The 14,797-nt window shown below is 44.4% G+C and overlaps 1 protein-coding gene across 1 annotated transcript in view; it reads right to left on the bottom strand.

The window, feature by feature from the left end:
* LOC109873276 (serine/threonine-protein kinase PAK 3) overlaps positions 1-14,797 on the bottom strand; it is a 53,181-nt gene that overhangs the window by 34,797 nt on the left and 3,587 nt on the right. The gene's annotated exons all lie outside the window — the stretch shown is intronic.

The following is a 14,797-nucleotide window of genomic DNA, read 5'->3' as shown; positions in this document are numbered from 1 at the left end:
ACAATAGTCTTTTTTTATGGGTGGGACTGAAACAGTCAACACAAAGCTAGTTCCTACACTTGTTTGGGTGTGGTGAGTCACGCTATAGTATATTCCCCATCTGAAGCAGTTTTTCTGGATATACCTGAATGCACATGAGGGCTTCTGTTAGATTGTGTTACTCTCCCCACGAGGAGTGAGAGGTCGTTAGTTTCACTTTTACAGAATAGAGGACTGTCTGTCTCCCGACCTGCAGTATGCTTACCCTGCACACTATCTGGCAACAGCTTAGAGTACGGCGTTAGATTGATCACAAGCGGCTAACCCTACTCGGTATCTTTGATCAGAAAAGATAAACTAATTTCCAATGTCTCTAACCTAACTTATTCACTTGATCCTCTTTGTTCCTGGAGGAACTTAGGGTCTGTATCTCTGTCCTGGTAATCATGAAATATTCCATGCTAGACTCAATAGCCTACCTCTGAGAAAGAGATCAATCCTGTGGTTACCATGATGTCATCAGTCATGGCCCTTGTTACGTAAAAACAGGCGCCATGTTGAGAGACCGTCTACACTACCTTGTGGTAAAACAGTTGTGCTTTTCATTAGGTCACTATAATAGAGCAGTGTTGTACTGTAGTTCATATCCAGCGCCCAGGCGCAGGCCTTATGTGACCATTACAGTAATAACACAGACCAATCAGGTCCCTTATCTGGTCAGCCAATCAAAGTGAAAGGAAGTTCAAAGCCTTCCGCCCGCAGGTCATTGAAACAACACTTGCGAATGCATCCCATTATTCCTCCACAGACAGACAGGGCCACAGGGCCACAGCACAGGGCTTCATCGATGGCACCTCTGACTCATGGTCCTCTACAAGGACTACATCATCAAGACTACACCTGCGTGTAGGCCACGGGGGCATATTCATGAATATGATGATTTGTGTCAACAACCGCAGGCATTGGGGTCTGTAATATAAAGCATACTCAATGAGTACTCTATCTATTCATCAGGGGAACGCACAATACACTATACTGTAAATACTGGGAGCTAGAATCAATGCACTAGAAGTGAAAGGATAAGTACATAGAAAGTAAAAGCATTTGCACTGTTAGTTAACTATATCTCTGCTGTACACGTATGATGTCATCAGCAGGTCGACTGCAGGAAGTTCCCTTCTTTTCCCTCCCCCATGGGTGTGGCCCTCTGGCTAGTCACATGACTAATGGATGCTTTAGTACTGCTGAGTGGTCAGTGTCCACAGGGACACAGCTAAAGATGGACGTATCACAGGCGCCCATACATTCCTTATCCTTCACTGACTGTAGGATAAAACACTGACCTATTTATTGGGCAATGTCAGCAGACTGACAGGCAGGGAAGCAGTTAGTGTACTTTTCACTGTATGAGCGCACTGCCCCTAAGGAGCATCTCCTGTTTCTCCATCTCTGATCCCATCCAACATTTAAAAAAAACAACAGCACCGGCAATCAACAAACAACTCTCTTTTTTCTATGTAAACGATGGTAGGGTTAGATAACAAGAGGTTTTTGTAATGCTTAAATATGTCAACTGCCCAGGAGGGAAACCAGAATCGCTCTGTCATCAAGAGAGTTCTCTCTGTGATTCATCAATAAATAGCGCAATACTTCATTTAAAAAAAATGTAGTCAGGATGGATTATTCATCTGTGGATACGCAAAATGATACCATGATGCCAATTTAAGACCACAAACTGTGGGAAAAAAAGGCAGAAAAGTAGCAACGGGGACATGAGGCTAACGTGCCTTAAATTGCCCTTCCTCTTCTTGCTCGGCAGGGCTTGCATTACGGTTGCCACATTAGAATATGCCGTCTTGACAGAAACAGGACTGTACACGTGTCAAAAAAGCCACAGGGAGCCAGCACACACACCACCGCCTACTGGCTATACAGTACACAGCCCACCATTATCCGAGATATTACTGGGGATGTTTCCTATTCAACTATTACTATATCCATGAAGAGCTGTTATTTTCTCTCTGATCAAACATTAATGCTGAAGTTCCCCCGGCTAAAGCAGGAGGAGCTGTAGAAGGACTGTGATTTAGAGCTGGCCCGGTGATGTGGATGAGGAATGGGGGAGGGCTGGCTGTAGGAGCCTGCCTAAGTTGAGCCTCACTGAGCAGGATAGGCAGGCTCAGCCTCTAGATCTGGCTCAGGCTCATGGCTCTATGTAGCATTAGGGCTGGTGGAGGGGGGGGGGGGCAGGCCAACTGGGGAATGGGGTCTGTTGTGGACGTTGAAGAGGCATATCCAGTTCTGCTCTGTTACAGGGGGGAGCTGTTAGGATAACCAATCATCACCTCTTGAGACTAGGATGACTAGCTGTGCAGAATGTTTCTGCAGGATTGGAGTATTTCTGATTGCTTTTACGTAGCTCTGAAAATGTTGGGCGACAATAAATCCCTATTGTAATTTTGTACATTTGTATTCGGACACGCGTTACTTCAAAGCCTATAAAATGATGTGTCAAAACAACAGCCTTGTTCTCCATACGCTCTCTCCTCACAGCACAGGGGAGGGCGCACAGCACAGACCCTGATCACAGCGGAGAGCAGACCACCACACACAGGCCAAACCACAGCAGATGTCATCTCTTTAAAGTCCAAACCCTCACCTCTCGCGTGATTTCCCTGTCAAGGTCACCACGGAAACAGAAGTCATTGAAAGAATGAAAAGATTATTTTATCCTCCTCTTCACTTGAACAGACAGAGAGAAAACAGTCCTGGGATCAGCTGACAACCACGGCTCTCTTTGATGGAGCCAGGGCCAATAGAGGGACCAGTCTCAAGGTAGAGAGCGCCAAAACTCTCTGAGGTCCACACTGATCCACTGGGTACAAGCTATAGGCTTTAGTTGTATTTATTTTTGTACAGTAAATGCTACCTCATGTCCATAATGTAGAGATAATCATGTAAAAGGGAAATGTACGTGAACAAGAAAGCTCTTAGATTTAAACTTCTTTCATTCAATTCCCTTAGAAATGTAATAGATAATTGACTCCATGTGATTCTGATTCTGTATAATCTGTCTTTCTGTTCCTCTGACTGATATATCAGTCTTTCTCCCTAGAAGCTCCACCTCCTCCCAGAATTCCTTCCTGAGTCCCCCCCCCCTCCTCTAGGTGCTTCTGGGATACTGGGCCTGCTTTGCATACAGCCGCTAGACCTCCATTAGATTCACAATGAGCCACAGTTCAACTGCAGCTCAGAACAGGTGGCAGGTGGGATGTGGTGTGTGTGTGTGTGTGTGTGTGTGTGTGTGTGTGTGTGTGTGTGTGTGTGTGTGTGTGTGTGTGTGTGTGTGTGTGTGTGTGTGTGTGTGTGTGTGTGTGTGTGTGTGTGTGTGTGTGTGTGTGTGCGTGTGCGTGCGTGTGCGTGTAATTAACTCTTCTTACTCTGAGATCCCAGTGAATCCCAAAGTCATTCACTACAAAGCAAGTGGAGTATTAATCTTAGCGATAACCCTAACCAGCTGACCAACTAGAAGTGTTCCACTTGCTCATCTGATGCAAAATGAACTAAAAAGACAGAAGTATTGTGTCTATACTCAATGACTGCTCAAAATCATTTCCCACAAAATAATAAAATAATAACAGGAAAATCATTTCTTCTGGGTCAGTTGTGTTAAAGTGATCTCTTTCCATGGGTAGTACTGTACACTCGTCATACTGGTATTCACACAAACACACAGCTGTTTAGGGAGTAGGTATTCACAGAGAGGAGATTCATTTGGAGGGGGATGATTTAGTAAGAGCTGGCAGAACCCTTCCACCGGATCATCGCAGCTAGCTAGCTGCTATCCGAGTGGCTACTCCTGGCTAACGTCTCTGTCCCGAAGCAAGCACCAGTTAGCCTGGAGCTAGGCCCCTCTCTCAGCTAGCCGATTGCTGCCGGCACACACTCCGCCCGACTAGCATCACTACTCTGGACAGTTCTAACTTAGAATATGTGGACAACTACAAATACATAGGTGTCTGTTTAGACTGTAAACTCTCCTTCCAGATTCACATTAAGGATCTCCAATCCAAAATTAAATCTAGAATCGGCTCCCTATTTTGCAACAAAGCATCCTTCACTCTTGCTGCCAAACATACCCTCGTAAAACTGACTATCCTACCGATCCTTGACTTCAGCGATGTCATTTACAAAATAGCCTCCAACATTCTACTCAGCAAACTGGATGTAGTCTATCACAATACGATCCATTTAGTCACCAAAGCCCCATATACTACCCAGCACTGCGAACTGTATGCTCTCGTTGGCTGGCCCTCACTACATATTCGTCGCCAAACCCACTGGCTCCAGGTCATCTATAAGTCTTTGCTAGGTAAAGCCCCACCTTATCTCAGCTCACTGGTCACCATAGCAACACTCACCCGTAGCACACACTCCAGCAGGTATATTTCACTGGTCATCCCCAAAGCCAACACTTACTTTGGCCGCCTTTCCTTCCAGTTCTCCGGTGCCAATTGAATGGAACAAACTGCCAAAATCACTGAAGCTTGAGTCTTATATCTCCCTCTCTAACTTTAAGCATCAGCTGTCAGAGCAGCTTACTGATCACTGGGCCTGTACATAGCCAATCTGTAAATAGCACACCCGACTACGTCATACCCATATCGTTATTTATCTTTTTGCACTTTTGCACCCCAGTATCTCTACTTGCACATCATCATCTGCACATCTATCACTCCAGTGTTAATGCTAAATTGTTATTATTTCCCCACTATGGCCTATTTATTGCCTTACCTCCCTACTCTTCTACATTTGCACTGTACACTGCACACATATTTTTCAATTGTGTTATTGACTGTACGTTGTCTGCTCACAGACCATGAACTGAGAGCTGTGGGGCTACTAAATCAATCAAATCAAATTAAAATGTATTGGTCGCATACACATATTTTGCAGATGTTATCACAGGTGCAGCAAAATGCTTATGTTCCAAGCTCGAACAGTGCAGTAATACCTAACAATACAAAATAAAAGTCTGGAATATAGATAAACAATATATATATATATATAAATATATATATATATATATATACACTACCAACAAATAACTTTCTTCTGAAACTCGCAGTCTATTTTTGTTCTGAGAAATTAAGGCTATTCCATGTGAGAAATTGGTGAGAAATCTGCCATTTCCAGCTACAATAGTCATATACAACATTAACAATGTCTATACTGTATTTCTGATCAATTTATCTTAGTATAATGGACAAAAAAATAGCTTTTCTTTCAAAAACAAGGACATTTCTAAGTGATCCCAAATCACATTATATATATATATATATATATATATATATATATATATAATGATGTGTATAGACAGTATGGACAGTATATAAACAGAAAAGGTGTGTACAGCAGTAGTTATATAGGATGATCCTTGACTAGAATACAGAATATATACTAGAATACATATGAAGTGGGTAAAACAGTATATAAACATTATTAAAAGTGATCAGTGTCAATGACTATGTTACGCCTTCTTCACCACATGGTCTGTGTGGATGGACCATTTCAGGTTGTCAGGGATGTGCACACCGAGGAACTTAAAGTTTTTCACCCTCTCCACTTTGGCCCCGTCGATATGGATAGGGGCATGCTCTATCTTCTGTCTCCTGTAGTCCACGATCAGCTACTTCCCTTTGTTGATGTTGAGGGACAGGTTATTTTCCTGGCACCACTCCGACAGGGCTCTCACCTCCTCCCTGTAGGCTGTCTCTTCGTTGTTGGCAATTAGGCCTAACACTGTTGTGTCGTCAGCAAACTTGATTGAGTTGGAGACGTGCGTGGCCACGCAGTCATGTGTGAACAGGAAGTATAGGAGGGGGCTAAGGAAGCAACCTTGTGGGGCCCCCGTGTTGAGGATCAACGTGGCAGAGATGTTGTTACCTACCGTCACCATCTGGGGTCGGCCCGTCAGGAAGTCCAGGACCCAGTTGCACAGGCTGGTGTTCAGACCCAGGGCCCTGAGCTTAGTGATGAGCTTGGAGGGTACTATGGTGTTGAAGGATGAGTTGAAGTTGATAAACAGCATTCTCACATAGGTATTCCTCTTGTCCAGATGGGATAGGGCAGTGTGCAGTGCGATGGCAGTTGTGTCATCCATAGATCTGTTGGGGTGGTATGCAAATTGTAGTGGGTCTAGGGTGTCGGGTAAGGTGGAGGTGATATTATCCTTAATTAACCTCTCAAAGCATTTCATGATGACAGAAGTGAGTGCTACAGGGCAATAGTAATTTAGTTCAGTTACCTAGGGAGGACTGGTGGCAGTCCTCCCCAGGTATCTTTCTTGGGTACAGGAACAATGGTGGACATTTTTAAGCAAGTGGCGACAACAGACTGGGATAAGGAGAGATTGAATATGTCCGTAAACACTCCAGCCAGTCGGTCTGCACATGCTCTGAGGATGCAGCTTGGAAGGCCGGCAGCCTTGCAAGGGTTAACCTCTCTGGGGTAGGGGGCAGTATTTTGACATCCGGATGAAAAGCGTGCCCAAAATAAACTGCCTGTTACTCAGGCCCAGAAGCAAGGTTATGCATATAATTGGTAGATTTAGATAGAAAACACTCTAAAGTCTCTAAAACTTTTGCAAATATGTCTGTGAGTATAACATAACTGATATGACAGGCGAAACCCCGAGGACAAACCATCCCCCCCAAAAGAAATTCAGCTTACCACTATTTTCAATGGCTAGTACTATAATTATAAGCCCAAGTCCTCCCAAATTGCAGCTCCTAGGGCTTCCACTAGATGTCAACAGTCTTTAGAAAGAGTTTCAAGCTGGTTTTTGGAAAAATGACCCAGATATTGTAGTTTTTCTAGGTGGCTCCCATTTTGTCTGTAGTGTTTCCAAGCGCGTGGAGGAAAGTGCGTTCTTTCTTATTTATCTCCGGTAATGAACATGCTATTCTCCGTCTTAAATTTTATAGTTTATTTGCATATTAGGATACCTGAGGTTTGATTATAAACGTTGTTTGACTTGTTTGGAAAAGTTTATTAGTAACGTTTGGGATTCATTTTGTATGCATTTTGATGGAGGGAAACTGAGTGGATTATTGAATGAATCGTGCCAGCTAAACTGAGTTTTTATGGATATAAAGAAGGACATTATGGAAAAAAATGACCAATTGTGATGTAACTGGGACCTTTTGGAGTGCCAACAGAAGAAGATGATCAAAGGTAAGGCATTTTTTATATCGCTATTTCTGACTTTCGTGGCTCACCTGCCTGGTTGAAATATGATTCTCATGCATTTGTATGCGGGGCGCTGTTCTCAGATAATCGCATGGTTTGCTTTCGCCGTAAAGCCTTTTTGAAATCTGACACGGTGGCTGGATTAACAAGAAGTTAAGCTCTATTTTGATGTATAACACATATTTTCAAGAATGTTAAATATTTGAATTGAGTATTTTTGAATTTCGAGCTCTGCAATTTCACCGGATGTTGGCCAGGTGGGACGCTACTGTCCCACGTACTCTAGAGAGGTTAACACTCTTAAATGTCTTACTTAAGTTGGCCATGGAAAACGAGAGCTCAGAGTCCTTGGTAGCGTCAGTGGCCTGTGTTGGTAGCTCTGTGTTTTCCTCAAAGCGGACGAATAAGGTGTTTAACTTGTCCAGGAGCAAGGCATCAGTGTCCGCGATGTTGCTGGATTTCCCTTTATAATCTGTGTTTGTCTGAAGTCCCTGCCAAATACATCTCGTGCCTGAGCTGTTAAATTGTGATTTCACTTTGTCCCTGTACTGTCGCTTTGCCTCTTTGGTTCCCTTACGGAGGGCATAGCTGATCTGTTTGTACAAGTCCATGTTCCCAGTCACCTTGCCATGGTAGTTCGCACTTTCAGTTTTGTGCGAATGTGGCCATCTATTTAGGGTTTTTGGTTTGGATAAGTTCTAAATCGTCACAGTGGGAATAAATCCTCTATGCACTTCCTGATGAACTCTATCCCTTGGTCAGTGTATTTGTCAATACTATTCTCAGAGGCAACCCTAAACATTTCCCAGTTCATGTGATCAAAACAATCTTGAAGCATAGATTCCGATTGGTCAGATTGAGCATTCCTTACCACGGGTAAATCCTGTTTAAGTTTCTGCCAATAGGAGGGGAGGAGCAAAATGGAGGCATGATCTGATTTGCCAAAGGGAGGGTGGGGAGGGCCTTTTAGCCGTCCTGGAAGAGGGAGTAGCAATGCTCCAAAGTTCTCGATGAGCGAGTAGCACAGGAGATGTGATAGAACTTCGGTAGCGCTATCCTTAGATTTCCCTTATTAAGGCTACAATAAATGCAGCCTCGGGATATGCGGTTTCCAGTTTGTGTAAGGTTCTGCTTTTCCTTTCTTAGTCTACCTTTTTGTTATTTTTCTTTGTGTTCTGGAACGTAGCCCTGTCTTTCATTTCTGTTCATTTATTTAACCTGTGTTCGTTTCTCACCTAGTCTCATCAGCTCCCTACTTAGTTCAGTTCTTTCTATTTGTATGGTTGTTTGACCATTGCCTGCCTGTGACCATGATTCCTGCCTTCTGTGAAGGCTCAATAAACATCTGCAGCGCTCTGCGCGTGAATCTACACCTTTTTCTCTCTGAGTGTTCAGTACAGAATACCTCACCCAATAATGGAATGGAATCAGCGACGCTACAGCGGCGCCTAACCCAGCAAGAGGAGCTTTGACATCTCTACTCCTCCGATGCCAGGTATCGTAACTCATAGCCCTCCTTCATTCATACCTATGCCTGGACAATATGACGGTTCACCTGGGAAATGTCAGGGATTTCTGATGCAATGCAGCAAATACATTGAGCACAACCCACTAACTTCGCCACCGACAAGAGCAGGGTGGATTTTGTTGTGTCTCTACTCACAGGCAAAGCCCTCGATTGGGCCAACGCCATATAGATTGCCAACAGCACAGAACTCGGATCCGAGACCCATTTCCACACCCTCTTCAAAGAGGTATTCGATCACTCTCCCTCTGGTCGTCCTATAGGAGACCTCCTCGTAGAACTTCAACAAGAATGTAATTCAGCTGCCGAGTCTGCCCTCGAGTTCCTCAACATGGCTGCAAGCAGTGGATGGAATGAGGCTGCTTTACTTACTGTCTACTGAAGAGGGCTCAACAGGGAACTTCAGGTGGCGCTGGCCTGTAGAGGTGACCTTCAGGATTTAAATCAATACATTCGTATGTCCATCTCCATCGACCACCTCATTGCCAAAGAACTCTGCCACCCAGGAACCTGAAACCTTCTCTTTCCATGACTCTGTCCGAGACTTCCAGAACCCATGCAGTTGGGCCCTGCCCTTCTCCCGTGTAGTGAACGTCAAAAGCAGATCCAAAAAGGGCTCTGCCTATATTGTGGAGGGAAAGATCATCTACTCAGACATTGCCATGTTCGTCCCCCACGGAGAGATGATAAAGGTCCCCCCGCTGCCATGCAGGTGCGTGTCCTTATTTCTAAATATCTCCCAGAAGCAATTATCCGTCACAGTATTGATAACCGTGAAGGGGTTTACCAAGTACATAGAAGGCTTGATAGATTCGGGAGCAGCAGGTCATTTTATCGATCACCATCTAGTACAAGAGCCTGACAATGGTCTAATACCTGTCACTCCTCCCTTAAGGGTTAACACCCTGGACTGGCCGCCATTGGGCACGGGCTTTATCACGCACCTGACACAGAGAGTCACCCTCCAGATTGGAGTCTTCCACACCGAAACCATTCAACTCGTGGAACTCTCATCCCCCAAACAGCCACTCATCCTCGGATACCCCTGGCTTTGTCGTCACAACCCTGCCATCTCGTCACTGTCTTGGTCTTCTACCTGCTTCTCCAGTTGTCTCAGCCTACCCTGAAGAGTCACCACCATTGAGGACTCTACCTCGGCAGTGCCGCCCACCATACCGTCTGAATACGCCCAGTACAGCAATGTCTTCAGCAAAATCAAGGCCTCCACTCTGCCACCACATCGCCCAGGAGACTGTGCTATTGACTTACTCCCTGGAGTGTCCCCACCAAAGGGCTGTGTTTACCCCTTATCTATCATGGAAAATGAGGCAATGGAGAACTATATTGATGAATCATCCAAACGGTTTCATTTGTCCTTCTTCTTCCCCGGCTGCATCCAGCTTCTTCTTCGTTGGGAAAAAGGATGGTGGTCTTCGTCCATGTATTGATTATCGTTCCTCGAATGACGTCACGGTCAAGAACCGTTTCCCTCTTTCCCTCTTCCTCTGATTCCAGCGACCCACAAATGGGTCGCGCCAACATCTATACTAAACTCAACCTGCGAAGTGCATATAACCTTGTCCGTATACTTGAAGGCGACGAATGGAAGACGGCCTGTATCACCACTCGAGGGCACTACGAATACCTGGTCATGCCATCTTCCAATCCTTTATGAAGGAGGTTTTCCAGGATATGATCAACTGCTTTATCATTGTCTACATTGATGACATCCTGATTTACTCCAACTCCCTGAAGGAACACATACAGCACGTGCAAAAGGTTCTTCAACAGCTCCTTGACCATAACCTTTATGTGAAGACTGAAAAGAGCACCTTCCATGTAACCTCGGGTAAACTTCCTCGGCTTCGTACTGACACCTGGAGGGTGCATTTGATGGTGAGATATTCCAGATTGGTAGAACAAAATAACTAGAATGTCTATACGTTATCACTATCACACCATGAGTAGTTAATCATGCAACATACACCTCCACCTTTCATTTCCCCTGTAGAGTTCTTTCATCCTGTCCGCGCGATGGACGGTGAACCCCACTGGCTGAATGGACGGGGACAGTATATCTGGAGAGAGCCATGATTCCGTGGAAAAAAGAGTATGTTACAGTCCCTGGTGTCTCTCTGGAAGGAGATCCTCGACCTGAGCTCGTCTACTTTATTTTCCAGGGACTGAACGTTAGCGAGTGATATACTCGGAAGTGGTAGATGGTATTCATGCCTCCTGAGTCTGACTAGGAGCCCAGCCAATTCAGTTAAGTTGAATTTCTAATCGAAATGTTGGTAAATGATCGGCAATCTAATATGTGACTCACCACCTGGATTTGGTCCTATGTAGCAAAATTTTAAATGGTGTTTTTTACATTGGATAAAATTAGAGACTCTAAGCTAGAAAATGGTATATCAAACACTGCAGTTGGGGAACAATGAGAAAGTAATTATGCTTTGAAAGTTAATAAATTTTGTGAATGTTTTGGTACACCTACTGGAGAGCTCTTCTTTGTTTACACCCTCAGCATCATTCACACCCTCTTAAGCCTTAGCCCCACCCATCTCTTTAAGGATTCACAGTGTAGTAAGCAACCTTAGATTTCAAGACAAAAATGATTGAAAGTACTAGCAAAAAGTAGTAGTAAAAATAAACTTGATCTAGTCCTTGGCCTATATCCTATATTTGCTATAATGCACGGTATATTGGCATGGTAGAATTCAATGGCTATAGTTCATTCTTACATGTTTTCTTTGGGCTGCTTTTGAAAGCAAAAAATCTAATTGAAAACATTATTGGTATTGTTGAATTAGATTCTCATAATAGCAAGCTAGGATTGATTTTTTGGTTAGCTAGCTAAACTAACGAGTCTGTTTGTTTGGTTACCAAGGCAACTACTGTAGCTATATTAAAATAGCTTGCTACTTCAGTGGATGTTGAACATTTCTACTGGCAAATTAACACATTCCTAGTGGCAAATGTGTTAAATTATAGCCATTGTATAAAAGGGATAATCAACTTGGGGCTCTATGCGTTCTCTGGACAATAATGCAACTCAGCGTAATGTCAGTTCCACTCTGCTAGCGCTTTGTGGTCCACGCCGTTCATTGTTTTCCATAGAACGCATAGCCCCTTGTTGAATATCGCTTACTTAACCAACGAGCTAGCTACGGTTTAGAAACGTCACATTTAAATTGAACGAGGTGTTAATATGTCTTATGTCAGTATTAGTAACAGAAGTTACCCTAAAAGTAGTACCGTTGTGGTAATTTGAGTGCTATGTGTTGTGTTGCTGTGTCTATTATTAGTGGTAGTAGTATATATAATCACATGGTACGGCAGTCGGTGGATGAAAGTAGGTCTTGTGGAGTGGACCTGAAGCTAATGGGAGTCTTTCCCTCTCACATCATAGTCAGTCAGTGAGTCAGTCAGTCAGTGAGTCAGTCAGTCAGTGAGTCAGTCATCGGGCCTGCTGTAGTACAGGAACAGACTGTCATTGGCCAGCACCACTTTTCTCTGCCACCAGTCCTCCCCGTAATACCACGATGAGAGGAAACAATCATTGTAGATTTTGAAATGAAAAGGGAGCTTTCGGAATAGCATGGTTAGCTAGTAGTCTGATGGTGGCATGGTTACATCTGTGAGGTGCTGTGAAAACTGTCCTCTCCTTGCAGGCTGGGAGTCTGACCATAGTGTAGCCGATGTGGTCTAGTAAAATGTGATATTGGTTAAAGTTAAAACAGGTTCCCATGGCGGCCGATGACTGATCTTTACTGAACTGGCCCTGTCCTCAAAGACACCATAGTGCCTACAGTCCATGTTTGCATGACACAATGAGGGGTGGCAGGTAGGTACTGTAGATGAATGTATAACAAACCATAAACACACCCAGACATGCACGTGAACACACACCAACAACCAGCAACAGACAGAGAGCATGAAGATTTGGGGGGGGGGTCAATGTGTCAGTGTGTGAGTGTGCTTCCTACACCCTCCCTCCACCCCCACCTCTCTCAGGCAAAATGGCCAGATGGCTCTCAATCCTCCATGCTAATCCAGTACACAGACCATGGCCCTGATATCACCTAGCACCACAACACTACAGCTCCACACACTACAACACTGGAGCACAGCACACTATACTACAACACTGGGGGCACAGCACACTTCTTAAGACTAGGTCATTTCACTATTACACTCTGCTCAAAGCGTTACTAACCTACTCCACTCTGGCAGAGCACATTGCCCACTGCCCAACAGTCGTCAGCACCAGAGTGTTATAAGACTAGGTCATTTCACTATTACACTCTGCTCAAAGCGTTACTAACCTACTCCACTCTGGCAGAGCACATTGCCCACTGCCCAACAGTCGTCAGCACCAGAGTGTTATAAGGCTTTACGTTACTATCCTAAGCAGACGGTTGTAGGCCTATTTGTATGTAATATCACATTTCAGATGGCCAGCTGACAGGCAGCAGGCAGACACAAGGCGCTGGGTCTTCTGGAGCTTTTGTAAGCAGTTGGCTGAGGTGATGTAAGAGAAGCCCCATGTGTTGGGTTACATTCACCGACCAACCACCATACTGTCCTGTCCTGAGGTAGCACAGCGAACTGAACACAGCGCTATACAGCACACACAGCCAGGCGACAGCCAACCAGTAGGCTAGGTCGGACAAACCTGTTGTTTGTTTATGAATAGACTAGTTCAGGCTAATATACACACGGCTCCTATTCTGATCTCATCTCTTATTTCACTCGTATAACTGACCTAAAAAAAATGTGATATGTTCTGATCTAAATCTGGTTGCCTCTGTTGGTCCGAGAGACTACTGAATTAATTGTGTCTTAAGTCACGAGGAGCATACAGTATGTGGTTAATGTGTTCAGTCAGGCCTGGAGGTGTGAGGAGTCAATGAGGGTGAGACACATTGAGCTGCACTGGGGAAGTGAAGTGAACAGTCAGTGTCCTCTCTTCTGCCTCCAGGAGTTTAACCACCACCATTCTTGTGCTGCAACCTCCTCATCCAATCACAGGTATCCTGCAACCTCCTTATCCAATCACAGGTGTTGCATCCTGAGCCAGAGAGTGGACCTTTTTGTATAGCTGCAACACTGGGCCTTGTTATTCTGGTGTCAGGAGAAGTTGTGTTTATTTGGATGGAGATAGACACTGCTGCTCAGTGATCACTAGCCTGGGCTTGAGCACAAAGCAGAAACTGTCAGTGGACTCCTACATCCAGCTCCTCATCAAGCCCCCGTTTACACAGCCTCCCTCCTGTGGGGATAAGCCTCAGCAGCACCACGCACAGTCCTACTCTTCAATAATGACAGCCCTCACTGTCACACACGTGCACACATGTGCACACACACACAACACACACATCTCCCCTCATCACTGTTTATCCTTCTACTCTGCAAAGGAAAGCCATGCTCTTGCATGATTATTCAGATCTACACCAGTCGAACTAATTATTATTAGCCATGGCTTTTGGATTTATTCACACTAGGGTAAAATATAAAGCATTGACATACTAGAGCTTGTGAAAAGTTCCATGTCATTTCATGGAGGAATGGCTTGAATTGTGAGGAGGACCATACCATTTATTTTCATAATGAGACAAATCTATTGTTTTTCTACCCAAGGTTGCAAAGTGAACGTTGTGATCTATTTAATAAAGACAAGAGACCAGCACAATGGATCAAATATTGTGGCGGTATAGCAGAAACAGCTGCATTTAGTGGTCAATACCTGGTACGTTCACTCTATATGGCAAATAATGCAAGCGAAAAAACATCACCAGATTCACAAGGAATACATGACATAGTATGGAGAAGCAATTCTCCAAGCCACAGCTTCATACTGCTCGTCAAATATACTGATACTGTATACTGGTTGTTGTGGTGGGATTGGCATGGGGTGTTAGGGGCAAGTGGGTGGCTTTTGACATTTTTGGGGGGATTCCTCATGTCTTACTCATTGGTAGGAAGAAGTTTAGTCCAAATAGGATGTTGAGTACTATATTTATTGAATATTATCTGAAT

Source organism: Oncorhynchus kisutch, linkage group LG28 (genome assembly GCF_002021735.2).
Source record: "Oncorhynchus kisutch isolate 150728-3 linkage group LG28, Okis_V2, whole genome shotgun sequence".
NCBI classification, from domain to species: domain Eukaryota; kingdom Metazoa; phylum Chordata; class Actinopteri; order Salmoniformes; family Salmonidae; genus Oncorhynchus; species Oncorhynchus kisutch.
The sequence above is the reverse complement of the archived record's forward strand: the minus strand, read 5'-3'. Positions and strand labels throughout refer to the sequence as shown.